We start from the raw sequence: 22,751 nt of genomic DNA, 5'->3' as shown, positions 1-22,751 counted from the left end.
CAATTCACAAAAAGAAGGATAAGAGCATGAAAGAAGATCAAACACCAAAGAATCCACCTTTACAAGAATTCAAATCAGTGTTCTCAAAGAAGTCAGGGAAGAAAACGGAGGAGTCAAGTTCATCTTCAAAGAACAAGAGCAAGGTTGAACACTTAGATCAAATACCCGTCTAAACCGAGTCTGAATACGATATCGAGCCTGAATTTGAATTACATACAAGTGAACCCGAGAACGAGCCGAGGAACGAGATGGCGAATATTGAAGAAATGTCTATGGGAGCTTACAGAAAAAGAATTCGAGATGACGTTGGTCCAGGCTTAGTACAACTTGCCATTCCTGCTACTGCCATATTCGAGCTGAAAGGACATATCCTTTCCGCACTAAAGGATATCGCATACTGTGGAAAAGATCGCGAGGATGCGTTCAAGCACTTAGATGAAGTGAACGACATTGTTGATTACTTCAATGTCCCGAATGTTAACAGAGACACTGTCTGGCTAAGGATGCATCCCGTTACCTTTAAAGGAGCTACAAAGGATTGGTTAAAAGCACTTCCACCTGGTACAATAACTACTTGGGCTCAAATGTGTGAGCAGTTTCTAGTCTAATTTTGTCCACCATCCAAGATAGCTAAACTCAAGAAAGCAATAGCCAATTTTGAGCAAAACCCAGGGGAGTCACTTTACGAAGCATGGGAGCGTTACAAAGGGTTGTTAAGGAATTGTCCTCAACATGACCTTAACATTCAACAAGAAGTGTCCATATTCTATGACGGGGTCAATGTGATAACAAGACAACTTCTTGATTCTTCAGGACCACTTACAAAGAAAAATCTGGGCAAAGTCAAGGAATTAGTTGAAGAATTTGCAAAACATTCTCGTGAATACCACAATCCAAGGAATGAAAGCATGAAAGGATTTGGGGGTGCACAAACTGAAGAGATGGTTGCTGTGATGGCAATGATGAACACTATGAATAGGAGATTGACCCAAATGGACCAATCAATTCATGCAATTCGAGTTGGTTGCGAGAGATGTAGTGGCCCACATTTGACAAAAGATTACAACTTGGATGAATATGGAAACAAGAAAGCTTAAGTTTGCAATTCGAGTGGGGACAAGTATGATGAAGACTGGAGGAAATCAAAGAAAGAGTGGCTGCCTTATGATGAATACAAGAAGCAAAAGGAAGAAAAATATAGACAAACTGACAAAGGTTTCTACCAAAGAGGGCAACCACTAGCTGAGAAGAAATCAGAATTAGAGACCATGTTGATGAAATTTATGGAAGCTTCAGAAAAAAGGCATGATGATACTGATACTACAATGGGAGAATAAAGAACTATAATGAAGAATCATCACACAATGATGATATATCAGCAAGCCTCCATCAATAACCTTGAAGTACAACTTGGTCAACTTACCACTTTGGTTAATGAGAAGATGTTCCCGAAAAATCCTGAAAAGGATACCCAATCTCTTGTAATGGCCATAGATATTGAAGAAGAGGCGATTTATGAGTTCCTAAAAGCCTTAGAAGTGGAGCCACAGCAGCCCGGTCCAAAGCCAAAGAAGCCGAAGCTCGAAATTGAAGAATCTGCTAGAATACCCAGTTCACGTCGTGAGCCCGCTATGCTCACGTCGTGGGCTCGGTCTGAACAAAAAAAATTGTATCTGTTCCAACTTATAAACCACATTTTTCATTCCCATCTAGAGCTAATCTAGGGGTGAGCAAACCCAAACCAAGAAACCGAGAAACCCACTAAAACCAACGAAACCAAAACCGACGGTTCGGGTTTGAATTTTTTAAATACCGAAAAATCAGGTTCGGTTTCGGTTTTTACTCAGAAAGCGACCCATTCAACCCGAGAAACCGACCCATACTTAAAACCGACAAACCACCCCAAGAAACCGACCCATCCAACCCAAGAAACCGACCCATAGTTGATTGTTTTTTGGTTGTAATAGACTATTTCGGGCTTTGGTTGTAACTTGTAATAGACTATTTGTTGTAAGACTCATGTTTTTTGAAGTATTTAACTTAAATTTGGTGTTTGTTGAAGTATTTAACTTGTTGCTTCATTTATGGAAAATGGGTTAAAACCCAAAACCCATGGGTTTAAACCCAGAACCCGTGAAGGTATGGGTTGAACCCAAGAAACCGAAAAACCGCCCAAACCGACCTTAGAACTCGAGAAACCGAACCAACCAGAAACCGATCCTATTGGGTTCTAAAAACCAGAAACCGACCACTTATGGGTTGGGTTTGGGTCCAAAACCGACCCATGCACAGCCCTAAGCTAATCTCAGTCAATTGGAGAGAGAACTCTAGAGTTTATCAAGCAATTGAAGGGTATTCCTATCAATACTCCTTTTATTGATTCACTTGCAAAAATTCCAGAATATGCTAAGTTCCTACAAGACTTGTTAGAAGCTCGTCAGCAATTAAAGGAGAATTCTATGGTAATTCTAAGTGAGCAAAGCTCAAAAGCTGTGTTAGGAGAAATACGTAAGAAGATGGGGGATCCTGGACGACTCACTCTCCCATGTGAGTGTGGGAATAATATGAAGGTTTATGCTTTAGCAGATTTTGGGGCTAGCATAAATTTGATGCCTTATTCGTTTTTTCAAAAATTGAATATTCAGAAGTTGAAGGCTACAAAGATGACTATTCACATGGCGAACCGTTCGGTGACACAGCCTCAGGGCATTGTGGAAGATATTCTCGTGAAAACTGGGAAATTCGTTTTTCCAATAGACTTTGTGGTTCTGGATATGAAAGAAGATCCCAATGTACCAATTATTCTTGGTCGCCCGTTACTTGTGACAACCCAAAATTTTCCATCCAGTTCAGTCTAACACTTCATTAAAAGTCAAACTCAATGCTATTGTCTTTTAACTCAATTAGGAGTTTATTTGAGCGTTTTGAGCCTTGTACACTTAAGGGATAAGTGTCGGGGTTTATCGGCTGAAGTTATAGCTCAAAGAAATGACCTCAAACACCCCTGCAAGGAGTTCACGGCCAACACATGGGAGTTTACGGCCGTAAACTCCATGTGAGCCATAAACTCTTACTCATAAGATGATATGTTGGTCATTTGTTCATTCCTTCCTTCCCTTTGGCTGAAATCCTCTCAAGTATCATCCCGATCTTCGTCCCCGATCTTCAAATCTCGTAAGCTTATTGTCTTAACTAGTTGATATCTTGCATGAACTAGTAATCTTACATGATTTCATCCGTGAAATCATTCCATTTTATAGATCTTCAAGTTCCACCAAGAACACACACTAGTGTTCTTGGCCAAAAACGACCATTCAAGCTCCTAGATCGTAAGTACTCTTGTTCTAACTCATTGTACACTAGGTTTAACATGTTTAGGGCTTAGAAAATAGGAATCATATGATTCAAGGAGTTTACGGCCAAGACATGTTCTTGGGCCGTAAACCCCTTTTATGGGTGTTTTGATGCCCCTAACACCTTAGTAAGCCTTGGATATTAGTGTATAACCTTACACCATTGAACTAGGGACTTCAATACACGATTTGGTACTTCATACCATGATTTTACGGCCGTAAACTCATGGGGAAGTGGTCACAGGGCCGTAAACACCATACAAGGCCATTCTTGGACCTTAAACCCACCCAACCTCTTGTTTAAGCCTTGGAACACTTAACCACTTAAGTCATTATAGCTTTGAGCCTCATTTAGAGACCCAATTGAGAGTTTACTGCCAGGAGTAAACTCCCATGGGCCGTAAACTCCAACAAGTATGGTCTTCAAACCATAAACTCCCGTATAAGGCCTTGCACTCCTTTGTTGCAACCCGATAGCCTCTTAACTTTTGACCAAAGTGTTTTCCTCACAGTAGGATGTTTATACATGTTTAAATTAGTGTTATAATCACTAATTATATATATATATATATATATATATATATATATATATATATACATATGTCTTCATATGTTATTAGGATCATTGTGTGTGTCTAAGTCTTCACTTGGCGGTAAGCACTTATCCGACACTTCCATCCGATCCGCTCACTGCATGTGAGTTCACACCCCCTTAAATTAACCTTTTAAATGTTTCTAAATGTTTTTAAATTCCTTATGGGGGGGAATACAAGTTTAATCATGCTAGTTATTAGATCAATCACATGTGATTAATAACTAACACGCAAACGGATTTACTATACGTTAACTGTTTTACCAAACAGATTTCTTCAAATGATTTTCTTAAACGTTTTTACATGTTTAAAACTCTTTATCAAGATGTCTTACATTCTATAATTTTCCTTTCAAACTCCTTTACAAATTTGTTTTCAAACAAAGGTTTTCCTTATACTTAAACTGTTTTATCAAACAAAATAATTTCAAATTTCTTTATAATCTGACATCAGGTCATCGTTCTTAGTATTAAACTTTTCAAAGGTTTTACAAAACTTCTTTTATGCTTTTATATTGTAAAATTCATGCCTAGATATGTATAGTTGTATAAATAATGTTTAAAGGACTTAGGACGGTTAGCTCGCTTTATTTCCTTTTCCTCGTTTGGATGTGGCCTTAGGGCATCGGTTGCTCATCCGAATGTCGTCTAAATATTAGTTATATATCATGTATACATATATAGGTATAAAGGTTCCATTAGTCAGTTCGGTACCTTTGGGTAGCAAAGGTATACTTCCGGTTGTACTCGTATGTTACTAGTAACTACAATAGGTATAGTTAGGAAATACTACTTACCATTCCAAGTTCGAGAATCACACAAGAGTCAGTTCATTCGTGAGTCTATTATAGTACGTTTACATAGATACGCTTACATGAGTACGTTTACATAGATACGCTTACATGGATACGCTTACATGAGTACGTTGACATAGATACACTTACATGGACACGTTTACATTAATACGTTTAATAGATACTATTACATAGAATCTATTACAGACGTTTCGGGATTTACCATTCCACACCCAAAACTGTTAGCTACAGTAGGGAAAAGGAGCATCGACAGGTGTCCGAGGTTGTACTTTTCAGCGAGTTTCCACGCCATGAATATCCTAGTATAAAAGAATACCTTCTTTTAGTTATTATATTATTTTCCTTCCTTTACTTTGTGACACATTCACATGAAAAACGAGATAGGATATACTTGATATAGGTAAACTATTTTCCTTATTACCTTTATATTGTGACTCATACACATAAACGACGAGGTAGGCTATAGTTTTATACTAATAGTTTAAACAGGGAAAAACCGTCACATTTACAGTGATACTTACTTACAAAACTGTCGGGTCTTGGTAGAAGACTACTTGTATACTAATAGGAAATATGGGATTTTCTAGGGTTTTCAAACGTTTACGATTACTTACAAACATTTTCATACTTATACAAACTTTTCTCCAAATGTACAAAGTCTTTACTTTATAGTTTTACAAATCAAAGACACATTAATGCTTATGAATTGACCAGCTTTATTGCTGATACTCACTTTCAAAATAACTCGTATTCTCAGGTCACCAATAGACAGGTACGACAACCAGGTTTTGTGAAGACGGAGCAGTCAAGACTCGTTTTTTATTTTGATCATTCATTATGTTGTTTATGCTATGAAAGAACACACTTGTAATTAAAATTATACTATTAATGCAATGGATGATGTTGTTGCTTGTTTACTACTTTGCATTGTTGTGATACTTTACATGACGTCCTCCGCCCCAGAACGTTTCCGTCGTTCTTGGTTTTGGGGTGTGACATTACTTAACACTGCTGGAGCTCTGGTTGATATACGCGAGTCCAAGCTCACCTTGAGAGTTGGGGATGAGAAGGAAATTTTTGGAATAGAAGATGGTTTCCAAGGGAGTCATGCTCAAGAAGAGGTTTTCAACATTGATGAAGAGAATGAACTTGAAGAATTAGAGAAGCTCATGGAAGAAGAAATCAAAACAATTCAACAAGTTAAAAGAACAAAACCGAGAGCATCTGTTCCATTTTTAGTTGAATTCATTGCCTAGACGAATCCAACTTCTTGGGTAAGCAAGGAAGATGATGAGATGTCGATTGATGAAGAGGAGGTTACTTCAAAAGTAACAAATCCAGTGGTGAGAGAGGAGAAGGATACTATGGAGCTTAAAGATGATGAAAAATTGAGGATTCAAGGGATCAAACGCAAGCTCGATGGAAACAACGTCAAGGCTAAAAAGGAGAATTCTAAAAAGGCGTATATTCGTCGAGTGCAAGCTTACAAAAGGCGTTTCAAGGAACAAAATATCCTAGCGGTGGACTCTTCAGATGATTCAACGTAGGAGGCACGGAGTCCAGCTCAAGACTCCTCAAAAAGAAGCGCTTCTTGGGAGGCAACCTGAGTTTGGTTTGCGTTTTCTTTCTTTTTCTTTTTAGTTTTTAGCATATTTTTAGTTCTTAGGAAGTCGATCATGTTATCCAAATTATTATCTGCATAATAAATTACCAAGTAAGGAGTCATTAAAATCAAGTGGTAAAACTTATTGAATGTCTTACAAAATTAAATTTGGAGAAATTAATAAATTTCATGATCAGAAGTACTTCACGACGTGAATTCGGATGGAATACGGGCATGATTATTTTATATGTTAACCATTTTTTTGTAATCCTGCCCACTTTCAGTAATGACCCAATATATGTCTTAGCCCACTTCCTACTTAATTAAATGGCCCAATTTTAGAGTCCATACAGGACTCACGACGTGAGAAGTAAATTACTCGGGACCATAGATTAAAGGATACATAATCAGTTTGACATACCACTTTGTTTATTCCTCACGAAGTGAAAGAGGCAACTGGTCCCCTCTGTTCGATATTGGCCGACAACCACTGTATTTTCCTTGTTGCTTACGTAATACTTCCGTCTAAGGTAATGATTCTTAATTATTAAGTTTAATTCTTCTCTAATAGTTGACCTTAGGTTTAGGGTTTGTTAGTTAGATGAAATGTAGAAAATACGCCCTAAAATTCGTGAAATAGCCTTCGAATGTAGATGATTTATGCAATGTTCTAAAACCCGGGTCGACCCGGCCGGTTGAACCGGTTGGACCGTGACCTGGGTGAGAAGACGGGTCAATTAAGACCGGTTTTTTGTAGAAATATTGACCGGAGCGAACCGGCTGGGTTTACCACGAACCGCGGTTGAACCGGGTAATTTGAACCGGTAAAAAACCGGATTGGCCCGTTTTTTAGAGCTTGGATAATTAAGTGGGTATCGCTGCTCCAGGCCTCAAAACAAAGTAACAAACGCCGTTCTTCTCTTCTTTTCTCTGGGAAACGAAAGCAGCGACCGAAGGAAGGCATCGGCTGCAAATCTCCGGCGACTGAAAGAAGGCATCCGCTGCAATTCTCCGGCGACTGAAAGAAGGCAGCAACTTCCAACTGCGAAGGTTATTCTCCGACGACTTCCATTCTTCTCCAGGTGAGTTTTTTCCTGCAATTGTTGTTAATTGCTATGAAATCAGCGATTGTTATGAAAACGACTTTTTTTTCCTGCTACATCGAAATCAAGTGATAGATTAGAGACCCAACTGCTCAATGACAAACACATGAACATTGTTCTGCTTCTTTTTTTTTTTGTTTCTTTTTAATTTTATTTAATTTGATTTAGAACTCTTGAATCTATCCCCATTATTCTCCCAATGAGAATGGCCCAACTGCTATATTTATTTCCTTCTTTTCTTTCTTTTCTTTTAATTTCACGTACAGGGGCATAGTAAACATAATCTTTTTTTCTTTTTCTTTTTGTTCTTTCTATGTTATTTAAGGTTTTGTTACAATTGATTCAACAAATGAGAATGGCTTCATTAAATAATATGATAAAAAATAAAGAACTATACTTATCGTGTAATCATATTTTCCATTCCAATGGCATTTTAGGATTTAATGAACCCCACTGTCAGCTTTGTCCCATTTATATCAAATCAATTCGGCCATTTCACAACACTATATGAGTTATATGAATAGATTTGGTTGTATGCATATCATATATCAATTCTTCTATGGCTTCCATTCTTCCTGCTAACCAAGTGTGATAGGTCCTGTTATTTTGTTAGTTTATTTATTGTTAATTATCAATTATAGTTCATTTATTGTTTCAAGGTTTTTATTGTAACATTACTTTTCAATGCAGTTAGATATAGAATCAAGGGAAGAAGAACCATTACAAGCACAATCTCAAGCTCAATCCCATTCTTCGGTTCAATCAAATGTACGAACAAAGACGGATATACCATGGGAACATGTTACTCAAGTCGTTGATGAGAATGGGAAAAAGGCATGGATATGTAACTTTTGTCAAAAAGTTATAGGTGGTGGTGGAATAAACAGGGTTAAGAAACATCTTGCTGGTGTTAAAGGTGAGGTAGCAGCATGCCCAAAAGTTAGTCCAGAAGTGTGGTTTACTATGCAAGGGAAATTGAAAGAGACCGCTCAAAAAGAAAAAGAAAAACGTACCTCTAGTGTTACTATCTTGGATGATGATGAAGAGATGGAGGAAGCAGAAACTTCAACTGTGAAAAAGGGAAAAAGGAAATCTACTTCAAACTTGCATCCATTTTTTACCAAAGGTATAAATGATCCTTCCCAACCCACTATCAAATCTGCAATGCAAAGTAAGGCAAAAATACATGATGTGGATTTAGCTATTGCCATGTGGTTTTATGATGCATGTATACCTACGAATGCTTGCAACTCTCCTTTTTTTCAACTTATGGTAGATAAAATAGCAAGTATTGGTTATGGGTACAAAGCACCTAATTATCATGCTCTGAGGGTTAATTTATTGACAGATGCAAAAAAGTCAGTTTCATTGATAATTGATTCGTTAAGAAGTCAATGGGTTGATACGGGTTGCACAATTATGAGTGATGGGTGGAGGGATGTTTCACAACGACATTTGATTAATTTCTTGGTTTATTGTTCGAAAGGGATATCATTTCTTAAATTTATTGATGCATCTGATATAGAGAGCAATGCTACAAATTTGTGTAATTTGTTTGCTGAGATTGTTGAAATGGTAGGAGAAAAAAATGTGGTGCAAATGGTAACTGATAATGCTGCTAATTACAAGCTTGCTGGTACTAAGTTATGTGAAAGATATCCTTCTATTACTTGGTCTCCATGTGCAACGCATTGTCTTAATCTTGTATTAAAGGATCTTTTAGAATTGGATAATGTGAAAAGTTTGGTCAATCTTGCATCAAGGGTTACTATTTTTGTTTATAATCATAAGTGGCCCTTGAATTGGTTAAGAAAAAGACCCGGTTGGAAAGAAATTATCCGTCCAGGTGCTACTCGGTTTGGTACCGTGTTCATTGCATTGCAAAGTTTGTATGACCATAAAGAAGATTTACAAGCAATGGTCATATCTAATGAGTTTAAGAAGATGTTGAAAGTGGGAAATGCGGTTGAATGTAAACAGATTGTCTTGAATGAAATCTTTTGGAAGAATTGTTTGATTACAGTGAAAGTAATGACTCCTTTATTAAAGCTTTTGCGGTTGTGTGATTCGGATGAAAAATCTGCAGTTGGTTATGTTTACGAGGGAATGCATCGGGCAAGAAGAGGGATTAAGGAATTGTTTAAGAAGAAGAAGGAATTATATAGGCCTTACACTAACATAATTGATAGTTGTTGGGATAGGATGTTAAGAAAAAGTATTTATTGTGCAGCTTATTGGTTGAATCCCGTTTTTCAATATGATCATGCAAATCTTTGTAAGAAGAATGAGGTGTTTCAAGGCGTTCTTGAAATGGTTGAGAAGACTTTTAAAGGTGATGACGTGTTAAATATTACATTAAATTTAGGCAGGTTTCGTGATGCTGAAGGTACTTTTGGTAGATCTAGTGTCGTTGTTTCTCGTAATCTTACTCGTCCAGGTATGATTTAAATTTGATGTGTCATTATTATATATAAAATATTATATTTTCTAATATATTTTTTTTGCTAACTATATCTTTTGTAGATGAGTGGTGGAAGTTATTTGGCGGAGATATTCCGGTTTTGCAAAAGTTTGCTATTAGAATATAAAGTCAAACGGCATCTTCTTCCGGTTGCGAACGTAATTGGAGTGTATTTGAAAGGATTCACATGAAACGGAGGAATAGGTTGGAACATCAAAGGCTAAATGATCTTGTATTTGTTCATTACAACTTGCGTTTACAAAATAGGTATGGTATTTTGCTAAGATATACTATGCTATAAAATGACCAAGTTATATTTGAGATTTTTTTGAATGTTTTTGTAGATTGAAGGTTGATATGAGGTCTTACGATCCTGTTGACTATGAAAATATTGATAAGACGAAATTTTGGGTGGTTGAAGAAGAGCGGGAAGGAGAACTTAATTATGATGATTTGGAAAATATCCTTGATGAGCAAGAGCATGAACCGGCTTCTAAATCACAAGGTGACCATGTTGATCATGAAGTTGATAGTGAATTTCAGTTGCTAAGTGACCGCAAGATCAATGCTTATAATACTCCAATTTCTCAAGATCCATGATTTGGTTTGGTCGTAACATGTTTGGATTTGTCTACAACTATCTTTTCTTTTATTATTTATACTTTATGTGGTTGTTTGTTGTGTTTAGATTGATCTATAACATGCTATTAATACTCTATTTCATTGTTTGTCGTGTTTATATTGTTTGTTGTGTTTAGATTAAACTTTCTTGACATCAAATTATTGGTATTATATGTCTATGTAGTATGCATGAAAGCAAAAATATATGAAAATAGAAAAAATGTCATAAACCGGGTTGACCCGGCGGTTCAACCGGTTGAACCAGTTGACCCGTGAACCGGTCGTCACACCGGGTCAACTAAAAACCCGGGTTTTAAAACATTGGATTTATGGTCGAAAGTAACATAGGAGTAAACCCCAAGCATTGTATTGGCCGATTTGTACAAGAACTAAACAGAATGTGACATCGATGACGAACTCACGACGTGAATACCTAGGAATTCACGACGTGAATTCTGGAGTAGTGGACAGTTTTCTGTTTCTTTTATTTCTAATCTTGTGGGTTGTTTCTTTTGGCTGTGTTTGCTGTTTGTTTTTGCAGAAATGGGTCCTAGAAGGGAGGCACCTATTGGAGTTACGGGTTTACACCCGTTCTACAATTTTCCCGCAACGATGTCCCGAGAAGTCTTGACCCGATGGAACAACAAATTAGGGTGGATCTACAACCGAGAGATTGTCATTGCTCCTATAATCAATTGGACGCGGTTGATGGAAGTCGGGCTAGCTCGTAGAAAGGCTGTCCCCGTTTCTGACCAAAATATTTATTAGATATGGATATTCGTTCACTTGCTCGGGATGGCTCAACCTTTTTCGGATCCAAGAGCGGGTGTATAAGGAGTTTTGTGTTGAGTTTTTCTCAACAGTGACATTCCAAGAGATTGTCCTAGATCCACATTGGCAGCAAACTTTGGTATTCTGCTTAGGGGGTGAGTATTGGGAATGTAGCCTCGTTGAATTCGCTTGGATGGTTGGAATATATGATCGTCAAGAGGCAATGACTACCGAATTTGGCATGTTCTTGAGAGAGGCAGCTAGAGGGTACGTGGATGGTGTCAATGGATATGCTTTCTGGCATACTATTGCATCCGGGATTTTCAATTTCAGAATGTCTCCCGAGAGTAGTATTCGGTCCCCTATCCACCGCTTACTCCACCATTTCATCACGTTCTCCATCAATCATAGGAGGCATGGAGATAAAGTAACAAAGCAAAATGTATTCTTCTTATGGGGTATCTTGCAGCCCGGAGTGTGTTGCAACATTCCTTATTTTTTGGCACGTTTTCTGGCTGGGTCTGCTGCTATTTCATGACACGGGAGCCCCATCTGTGGAGGGAAATTTATTATGCGTTTGGCCCGCTCGTATCGTTTGCTTGTCCCTGATATTACTCGTTCCATGACTTGTGCGGATGAGCATGAGTTTGGCATGGGGTATTCGGAGACCATGCGGGTTGTCAGAAACTTTGGGTCGCATTAGGGAATAGTACCTTCAAATGATGAGGGTAATGAGGGTGACTAGCAGCCTGATACACAACCAAAACAACAACCACATACACGACCTAAGAGAAGAAACGTGAGAGGAAGAGGAGAGAGAGGACAGCCAGTACAACAAACTGCACCATTTGGAGGAGCACCTTTTGGGGGTGATATGACTGGGTATTTTGACCAGTTATCATTGAGCGTCAATTGGATTGGGGGTACCATGGAGAATGTGGCTCGACACCTTGGGGTGGAGCGCCCGCCTCATTTGGGACATCGTTACCCGATATGCCCTCGATGGAGCGAGTATCGAGGACAAGGAGGAGATGGGGCAGGCACTAGTTGAGCAAACGAGGAGGATGAAGATGATTGATCGTTTAGTTTTATTTTGTTTGTTTTAGACTTATTTGGTTTGTTTTTATTTTGTTTTTTAAAATTGTTTGGATTGTAAGACTTTAAGATATTATGTTACTTTGCTCTTATTTGGTTGTTAACTTTCAGCTTGCTAAGGAGTCTTGGGGAAGGAGTAAGGTCGAGTCAAGAGTCGTGTTCGTTTAGGCGAGTGTCGTTCAAGTCTAGAAATTGAAAGTCGAAACCCACAATTGGAAATAAGTGTGGGGTGAGTCGAGAGAGAGGTTATAGCTAGAAGAGTCTTCAAAATACACTGAATTTAGAAGGGTCTTAATCCGTTAAGACGTTGAGAGGAGTATATGTATTTACAAGGAAGAAGGCAATTTCAATTTTGGTTCACCCAGACTTCACGACGTGAGCCTATACTGATTCACGTCGTGAGTTTTGAATTTCCACCACATTGATTCCGTTCCGTTCTTATTCATTACATGGAATTACTACCATTCCTTATGACACTTTTGTGACGATTCGATGGGTTGTTTTCTCTAATATACAATGTGGCGTATGCTTTCCCACATTGTCTACACGATTTGGAGGCTTGCACCATTCTTTTTGAAGATTGAAGTTTTGATTGATGGCTGGTTTCGCAAGTTCAAGTCCAAGTTCTTATTCTAGATGAAGTTCAATATTTGAGATGCACATGTCCACTACATGTTTGGAGTTCGATCTTGCCACTTCTATCCCAATGGAGTTTGTTCCTTTTTCTCCCTTTTATTGCTTTTGAATTATATTTTATGCATACAATGAGGGCATTGTATGTAATAAGTGTGGGGTAGGGGGTAGAAGAAGTAAAATTGCTAGATAATTTGGTAAATTTTAAAAAATTTAATTTTTTTACTAATTGGATCTAGTAGTAATAATTTGAGCTGTAGTTGTTAGTATTGCTATCGGATGATCCGATAAGATCTCAAATGTTTAGTTGAGCCGATATACATTATAATGCATTTGTGGCCTCCCTTATTTTAGTGAAATCATGGAACAAAAACATAACCCTGCTTAGTTTGAGGAATGCAAAAAGTTTAGTAGCCGAAGCCAGAAATCTATCCAGGAAAGTTGTTTCTTAACCAATAAAGGTTGAAGTTAAGCGCCCCTGCTTAAGCATGTAGGTTTTTGAGTGATATAGAAAAGTGAGATACATGTAAAAAAAGAGAAATTACCGAAAAGTAAAGAAATTGAAGAATTTTGGAGCATAAAAGTATCAAAGTTTGAAGATCAAAAGATCAAAATTCTAAAAGTTGAAAGTTGAAGATGCCAAAAATCATGAAAAAAGTGAATTCAAAGAAATCAAAGATCAAACATCAAAGAAAAGAAGAATTCAAGAGCTCCAAGATGTGATATCTTCTAAAAAGTTGTAATTCTCTAGTTTATGTATGCTTGGGTAGCTTTACAAAAATACTTTGAGGTTACATAAGACTTTTGGGGATGGATTCGGAGGGTTGCATAAAATGAGCATTGTTCGGAAGAAGTGGGCGAGTGTTTATGAAGATTGTGAGTATTTAAAGTATGGGCGGGTCCTTTAGGAAAAATTTAGACACAAATGCATGTTTTGAGATCTTGGCATAATGGCTGAGCTGGAATTGGATTGTTCTATGTGATGCTAGTGATGAAGGTTTAAGTTTAAATAAGTAGATTTGCTTGAGGGCAAGCAAAGAACAAGTGTAGGGTATTTTGATATTGCCATATTTATACATATTTTTAGGCGATATTTATTTACATTTCTATTAATATTTTGGTCATTTGCATAGAATAATGGTACTTATGAGTTCAAATTGTTATTTTGCAGCCAAATAGAAGCATCTTCGAAGATAGGGACTGAAATTGACAGAATATGGAACTTTGTAGGATTGGAGGAAAGAAGAACATAAAATCACCCAAAAGACGTACTCACGACGTGAACAGTTCATGGTTCACGACGTGAGTGGAGAGTTTTAGAAGATATGCATGCGGGTGGAAGAGTCCTTGCCGAACACGGTTATCTCATATTCACGACGTGAATCCTTATGGTTCACGACGTGAACTCGGGAAATCAGAAAACTATAAATTCCATTGTCCATTACGATTTAAAGGACTTTTTGGCTGGCTTAGAAGGGTTCCTAGAGACGAAATTCAAAGGAAGAGAAGATCTGGAAGTTGGTTTTAACACCAAGGAATAAGAAGTTCATAAATTGGTTTATAGATTGGTACACTTAAACATGTCTTTGATTATAGTTTTTGTTTGTTTAGTTTTTAGTATGTCTGGCTAAATGTAGCTGCTTCTGTTAGCTAGATGAAGCTGGAACTCATGGTTTTAATGCATTAGATTTGACTTTACTTGTTGGTAATATGCTTGTGTTGATTGATTTTACCTAGCATGTTTAATTTAAATATTCTATTGCTTTAAATTCTTGTTCTGTGTAGTTAGTGAATACAAATCTACATGAACTTGAATACCTAATAATTCAGTGAACACTAGTTTATTAGAGCTAAGATCAAACCAATCTTAGATAAGTAATTGAATTATCGAATTAAGTTGTGCTATAGAACTCATATTATGACTGTAATTGTGTTTTGATTAATCAATCTTACATGGCTCCAATCTCATTTAATAATTGATTATGTGTTAACTATTGTGTGACCATGCATAGATTTACATGAATTGATTAATAATTAGCAGATTTAGAACTAAATTGCTAATACTTCATTAATTGGTAACCAACAGTAATAGTCATAGCTAATGTATAATCATTGAGTGAAAGCGGATTCAAACTAACAAAAGTGTTTTGTTTATTGATTGAGTTTGTGTTAAAGAATTAAGTTCATCTAAACTTGCAAAATTAGATAAAACAAACCCTTCCTTTGTTAGTAATTAGGTTAATTTAGTAGTAGATAAATTAATTAGTCAACACCGCTCCCTGTGATCGACACCCGACTTACCCAACTATTCTATAATTCGACTAGGTACACTGCCTAGGTGCATTTTAGTTAGTTAAGTTAGTTAGGTTATAAATTATAAAATTAGTGGGTACTTTTGTGCACATCAATAAGCATTCAAAACTGATCAAAATACGTTTGATTTTACTAAACTCCAAGATGACCCATAAAATGAACCAAACTTGAAACAAGCTTCCTTGAAACCAAAAAAACCTTCTTGATCTTCAAGCTTCATAACATTATCACCAAAAGCATTGAAAATAGGAGAGGGGAGAGGGGAGAGGGGATGAGCTCAAATCTTAAAGATAGAGGTTAGGGTTGCTCCCAAGGAGTTCTATATGCGATGGAGGCTAAAAACACCCTATAACATCAATCCTTACCTTTAATTACGTTGAAAACCCTAAAATTCATGGGCTTGGGCTACGTAGTGCTTATCAACCATCTCATGACAGCCTGTTTGTCACCTCGTGCCAATATGCTTATTACCTCATCACAACTCTCACAACATGTCTGTCACCTCGTGACGACGGCTGACATGCATGTTGAACAAATAGTTGGTCCACATTGAGCACCCTCTCCATGAATAACTAATTCTCCCCCACTTAGATTTGAAATCTCACCAACTGGTACTCAAAATCAATCGTAGCCCCATTGGGGCCAAAACAGTCCATACCCATAATACCTTCAATCCTCAGAGAGGAATCAAAACCATATCAATCAAATATCACTCACTAAACATATTCAAAACATATCCCCGATGAACTCTCGAAGCACCCATTGAACGATCATCGACAATCTCCACTTCCTACGGATAATCCAAAGTCCATGTAGTGTCGCTAAACTTCTTGCTAAGCGCAAGAGACATAAAAGATCGGGTAACACCCGAATTGAATAGAATGTGAGCAGTCATACCATTGACTAAAAACGTACCTATAGCGGTATACACATCTAATGTTGTTTGGACCTCCTCGGCTGTTAACTAGAATCTCCTGCTCTTATCCACCGAAGCCTCTTCCTTGTCCTAACAGCCATCGAGAATCCTTAAGATGGCTTGTGTGGGCGCCATCACTGCTCCTCCTATCAATCTTGAGCAATCGGCCTTCATATGGTCCGTCTGATTTCAATAGAAGCATATGAGTACTCCCCGAGTGCAATCCCTTCTAAAATGACCAATGTGGTTGTAATTGAAGCAGCCTCCTCCCTTCTCATGATAGCACCCCACGTGAGACCTCTTATATTTGGCACAATGAACCCGACCCTGATGGTCTCTCGATCGCGAATCAAAAGTATTGGGCCTCTTTGCCTGTCCCACTGCTATCTGTACCTGTTCTGGCTTACGCTTCGTCCAAAGCTGCAACTCAATCTCCCGCTCTTGGGCTCTGGCTATCATGCATTCTAAGGTCTTGTAGCTTGACATACTTACAAACTCCCAAATTTCATCCTTAAGCATGTCATGATACCTCAGCTTCTTCATATCCTCATATGTAGCGTACTGCGGAAGCGAAAGCGGAACCAACAATGCTCTCTCCCGGAACTTGGTGGTTGTCTCCACCGCAACCTCTGTAATCTGGTGAAGGTCCTGGAACTCCCTCACCAACTGTTTCACCTCAATAGCATGTGCAAATCAGCTTTGAAACTCGTCACAAAATCATCCCAAGTCATGGCCGCCATGACCTTAGCTCTAAAAGAGTGCCCAACCTCCTCCTACCAATCGTGGACTCCATCCCTCACTAGGAAAGATGCAAATCCTACCTTCGACCCCTTGGGGTAGAAACTCGTTCATTGATCATTCTCCATATCAGCGAACCATCATCGGATAGCAATAGGGTCTTTCTTCCCGAAGAACTCTAGGGCTCCACAAGCCTTGAACTCCCAAAAGAAATAGTATGTGCCCCAAACTGACCAGTTGTAATCTCGACGCGAAAGGCCCTGAAGAGAGCATCCAAAATACCATGAGTGATCCTAGACATGATAAACTCATGTATTCTCTCATCATTCGGTTCCGCACTAGAGCCAAAGCCAGATTTAGAACCAGAACCTCTTCCTCGAGTGCTCACCACCATACTGAAATACAAACATATAAATGATCAGAGTATAGTCGAGGAAACTCTCACACTTTAGTCTCTGTAGGATCTCCGTGATTTGCCTTGATTAAAGTACATATCGTATGCTTTTAGTAGTACGATCCTGATACTATCTGCCACACATATCCATACTTTCCTCGAGGACCATCTTGAATCTTTTAAGTCAATCTACCATGACAACTCACATAACCCCTATGCTAAATTTCATACATATCCCACTATAACATTCCCTAAACTCTCTTAAGAATCCTTATCTCACTTGCTTCTGTGATACTAGGAACTTCTACCAATACCGCCAATTGCCTTATGCATGTAAATTATACACAATGCGGGATCAAATAGATTGTCGAATAAATGATTCTACCCTAAGACCATAACCAGACGGAATAGGAAATAAAGTTAAATCAGTCATTCTAGGGCTATATGATCCCAATGACAAAAAAATTTTAAACATCCACCTCGCAATTAACCTCACCAACAAAGTTTCCAGGTAATACATAACATCCAACTCCTCCTAGGATACCAGGCATCACAAATTAGGTAATTCTATCATGCAATTTTTAAAAGTATCCTTAGCCCTATCCTATCATGTAATTCATATAAACACATAATACTCATGTATGGGTATATTAGGAATCACTTACTTGAGCTCAGATGATTACACGCATCACACCCTTTTTTGTAAGAATCTTTTTAAAAATGTAACATTTAGTTTCGAGAAGCTTCCTATTTCCATAATTATGGGCATGAATGAATCAAGTGATGGACTTTTACTTCAAGGGTTTGGATACTAGACCTAATGGGGCGTGGATTTACATGTTATTTAATCCAAGCTTTTTGTTTGTGCTTTGGAATCTAATGGTATAATGGTATAAGGGATGCTTCGAGCCTTTCTTGATTTTAAAATTCAAGTTCGGAAGGTTATTAGTCGAAGGATATTATATAGGATTATAGGGTTTTCTTTACCTTTATGAGCATATAAAGAATGCTGAAAGAGGATTTGGGATGCATGAGTTATGGCCATTAGAAGTTAGGAGGGTTTTGGGTTTAAGCTAGTATGCTGGCGTACAGGGAGTACGTTGGGCGTACTAGGATTAAGTGATCATAAGCTTTCTTCCCTATACACAGGGCATACCTGGAGTACGTTGGGCGTACGTCAGTCAGAGTCAAACCCTAATTTTTGGATCTTAGACCTTATTTAAAGGCCTTATCTTATTGCAAACCCTTCTTACCTTCATCATCCATATTCTTTAACCCTAAATTCAAAATCCTAGCCACATTAGAAAGATTTTTGAGCCTTTGAGTGATTTTGGTGTGTTTTTGTGCGCTTGGAAAAAGAAGGACTCATTGGAGGAGTGTTGGTTGGCTAGGAGCTTGAAGATCCAAAACTATTTTACCCTTTGCAAGATTTTGGTGGTATAAAGTTTCAATCTTGATGGTTCTTTCATGTAGATCTAGTTTTGGGTTATGATTTTTCATATTTTGGTCCTATGGTTTTGGTTCTTGTGATTAAAAGCTATTCCAAAGCTTAACGTTGTCATTCCTTGTTGGATATGAGGTTCATGTAGCATAAGAATCGAATCTTGATGGTTATGGTACAACCATGCATGAGTTATTGTCCATTAAGTGTTAATAAGAAGTTAGGGTTTGGTTTTGGACACCATTAAGCCATGTAAAGTCATAAAGTCAGAAACTTTATGACTTAAGACGTCCATTTGAACCATATCCAAGTGTTGGGATTAAAGTATTAAGCATTAAGAAGATTGGATTTAAGATTGTGCTTCAACATAGTACGTAGGGCGTACTAGGGTAGTACGCGGGGCATACTTGCCAGAATGGCTCTTGGGCCATTTTTGGGCTTTAGGTTGTTTTGGGTTTGGGCCTTGCTTTGTTGGGACAAGTATAGGAATGGTAAAATAGTCTTTTACCCCTAGGTAGGGTAAGATATGAAATGGACCTTGGATTATGGGAGATCGCCTTAATTATTGATTAAGGATAATTTTGGATATATTTAGTGTGAGGAGCCTGGTAGCAGCAGTGTGTGTAAGAATCGGTTATCTCTAATTTGAGGTGAGCCTATTCATTGTATTTGTGGGTCGAAGGTACCAATGTCGGCCCACCGGAATGTGTTATGTAGAATGCTAGCTGTCTTTGTGACTCTTGCATTGTATATTAGGTTGGGCCCATGGGCATGCATGTAGAGCTAGGCCCATTGCATGAGAGGGATTGACCCATTATATGTTGAGCTAGTCCTATTGTATGACGGGCTAGGCCTAAATATATGATGGGTGGGGCCCATTGATTAGGAAGAGATAGGCCCATTATCATGGGAGGGGCCCAATGTATGGTCTAGGCCCAACGATATGTATGGGCTAGGCCCAATGATATGTATGGTATGTGGTCTTTTGGGGGACTCACTAAGCTTTGTGCTTACAGTTTTATGGTTATGGTTTCAGGTACTTCCAGTTCGAAAGGGAAGGGCCCAACATTACTGCACAACATCCCCTAGAGTTTTATTTCGTGTGGATGCTTATGATTTTTACACTAATGTTTTAATAAATGTATCCAATTTGATTTGTTTTGGAACAAATCGTTTGTATGGTTTATTGTTTTAAAATGATTTTAGGGGATGTTACAAATTGGTATCAGAGCCTTGGTTTGAGGGATCCTTGCATGCTATCGGGTGTGACTAAACTCAAACTAAGGAAATGGTAATCTTTTGAAAGAAAACAAATTTCTAAAAAGATTTTTATAAAGAAAAAAGGGGTGTGATGTGTGCAATCAGCCGAACTCAAGTAAGTGATTCCCAGAATACCCATACATGTTGATATGTTATATGACATGAATGCTTGCATGCTAGGATAAGGCCAAGGATACTTTCAAGAATTGCATGATAGATTTATCTGATATGTGATGCCTTGTAGCCTAGGAGTATTTGGATGTTATTCTAGATTTGGAATATGTATTAGTAACAGTAATTGCTAGGTGTAAGTTTTAAAAATTATATACGATTAGAATCATATAGCCCTAGAATGATTCATTTAGCCTTATTTCTTGTTCATCATATGGTTGTGGTCCTCTGGTAAAGGTCTTTTATTAGATAGTCTATTTGATCTTATATTATGTATAATTTGCATGCATAAATCAACCGAAAGTGAGAATAAAAGTTCCTAGCATGGTAGTAGTAAGTGAGCTTGGGATGTCTTTTGTTTGCTTTGTGGCTTGGAGTGTTACTGCACAAATTATGTTTGCTTTGTGCTTTGTGGGACCCTTAGTGATGTGAGTTAACTATTAAGTGAATACGTTAAGTGACATGTTGTAAAGGTTAAATAATGGGTTTGGTTGTGTTGTTTAGCGGGTATTAGGAATACCATTTTGAGAAGGTGATTAAAGGATTTGGGATAACTCTTGATGAAAGAATGGATAGGTGTAGAAGGTAGTATTTGGTTCGTACTACTGAAATAACATGATCCATACTCGAACCAGGAGGGTCACGAAGATTCTAGGAAACCTGTAGGATGAGGAATTTTATGAGTATGTTCTGATTATTGTATGGTTGCTTTTCATAATGGTGATGAGCACTCATGGAGGAGGATTTGGTTTAGGCACAGGTACTGGCATTGAGCCGGTGGATGAGCGGATGTGGGAGTTCATCTCGTCAGAGGTCACTCGCGGTATATTGGAGTGGACTCCTGTGATCTTGGTACAATCAAGGAGGTGATCATGAAGATTATAGAGGAGCATTAGGACGCATACCGCTCTGGGATTATGGAGTTACTGGAGGAGAGACTCGGGGTCTTTCGGGTTGAGATCACGACAGGACAGTTCGGAGCGCGAACTCCTTCTTTTCAGGAGTTCAAAGTCTGTAGAGCTCTAGAGTTCATTGGGGCTAAGGACCCTATTTCTATCCACCGATGGATCGCTGACATGGAGAATGCTCAGCTGACGAGTTTCTACCTTGAGGGGGCGAAGGTGGGATTTGCATCTTGTCTTTTGAGGAACTAAGCTCGTTATTAGTAGGAAGAGGTCGGCAGTGTTTTAGGATCCGTGACCATAGTGACCATGTCTTGGGATGAGCTTGTTATGAAATTCCAAGAGGAGTTTGCACCAATGATAGAGGTGCAACAGCTGGCGAGGGAGTTTCAGTACCTTCGTCGGACTACTGAGACTGTGGCAGAGATCACTGCCAAGATTCGGGAGAGAACTTTGTTGGTTCCGCAGTATACGGAGGACGAGGAGATGAATAAGTAAAGGTATCATGATATTTTAAGGGATAACATTAGGGAGTTTGTGAGCCTGTCATGGTGCAAGACCCTAAATGATATGATTGCTAGAGCCCGAAAGCAGGAGATTGATTTGGAGCACCTCGAGAAGAGGAGGTTAAAGCAATTTCAAATTGTAGTAGGACAGGTGAGGAGGACCAAGATTCAGGATTTGCATAAGTCAAGATGCAAACCCTACATTCGACCCCTCATGGAAAAAACTCATCCATTGAGCATTCTTCATGTCAGCAATCCACTATCTACTGGAAATAGGGTCTTTTTTCCAAAGAACTCTAAGGTTCCACAAGCCTTGAACTCATGAAAAGAGAGAGCATGTGCCCTAACTGACCAATTGCAATCTCAACGTGAAAGGCCCTAAGCGATCCTCCAGTAGCTTTATGATCCCTTCATTGATGGTACCAAACTTTACAACAGTCGCATCCATAATACCATGAGTGATTTCAGACATACCGAACTCGCGTGTCCTCTCATAAATCGGCTCAGCAACAGAGCATGAACCTAAACCTGAACCAGAACCTCATCCTCGAGTGCTCACCATCATACTGAAAGGCAACCATATAAATGATCAAAATATACCCAAATAATTCTTCATTCTACAGACTTCTTAGAATGCTCGTGACTTTTCCTTAGTTCGAGTACGGATATTGTGCTTTTAGTAGTACGGACCCAATACTACCTTCCACACCTATCCATACTTTACTCAAGAATTATCCCAAATCCTCTAAATCACCTCCTCAAAACTCACTAAATAACACACCAATCACACTAAAGTGCTTCATAGGCTCTCCTAGGGTTCCCACCTCACCCTACCCTTAACTGCTAAAAAGCTCCTACTAACATCAACTAATACTTCATGAATACTATTACATGCAACATAACTTAAATATTTTTTCAACTTAAAGATCCAACACTACAACGGTTGGAATCAAAAAAAGTTGTGAAATAAGGCCAAATTAATCATTCTAAAACTATTTAACCTTTGTGGCATGTAACTTAACATATTCATTTAATAGTTAACCAACATCAATATAAGCCCTAC

At 38.3% G+C, this 22,751-nt stretch overlaps 1 non-coding gene and 1 pseudogene across 1 annotated transcript; one reads left to right on the top strand and one right to left on the bottom strand.

The window, feature by feature from the left end:
* Positions 1–632: 632 nt before the first annotated feature.
* LOC145071895 (small nucleolar RNA R71) lies at positions 633–739 on the bottom strand. Its single transcript, XR_013690857.1, has one exon. It is a non-coding gene; the product is annotated as a small nucleolar RNA R71 (small nucleolar RNA).
* A 607-nt stretch (positions 740–1,346) lies between these two features.
* On the top strand, positions 1,347–10,527 carry LOC145066609 (uncharacterized; annotated as a pseudogene).
* The last annotated feature ends 12,224 nt before the right edge of the window (positions 10,528–22,751 follow it).

Source organism: Lactuca serriola, chromosome 8 (genome assembly GCF_051521515.1).
Source record: "Lactuca serriola cultivar US96UC23 chromosome 8, Lser_US96UC23_V15, whole genome shotgun sequence".
NCBI classification, from domain to species: Eukaryota; Viridiplantae; Streptophyta; class Magnoliopsida; order Asterales; family Asteraceae; genus Lactuca; species Lactuca serriola.
Note: the sequence above shows the minus strand (reverse complement) of the source record. Positions and strands in the feature narration are given on the sequence as shown.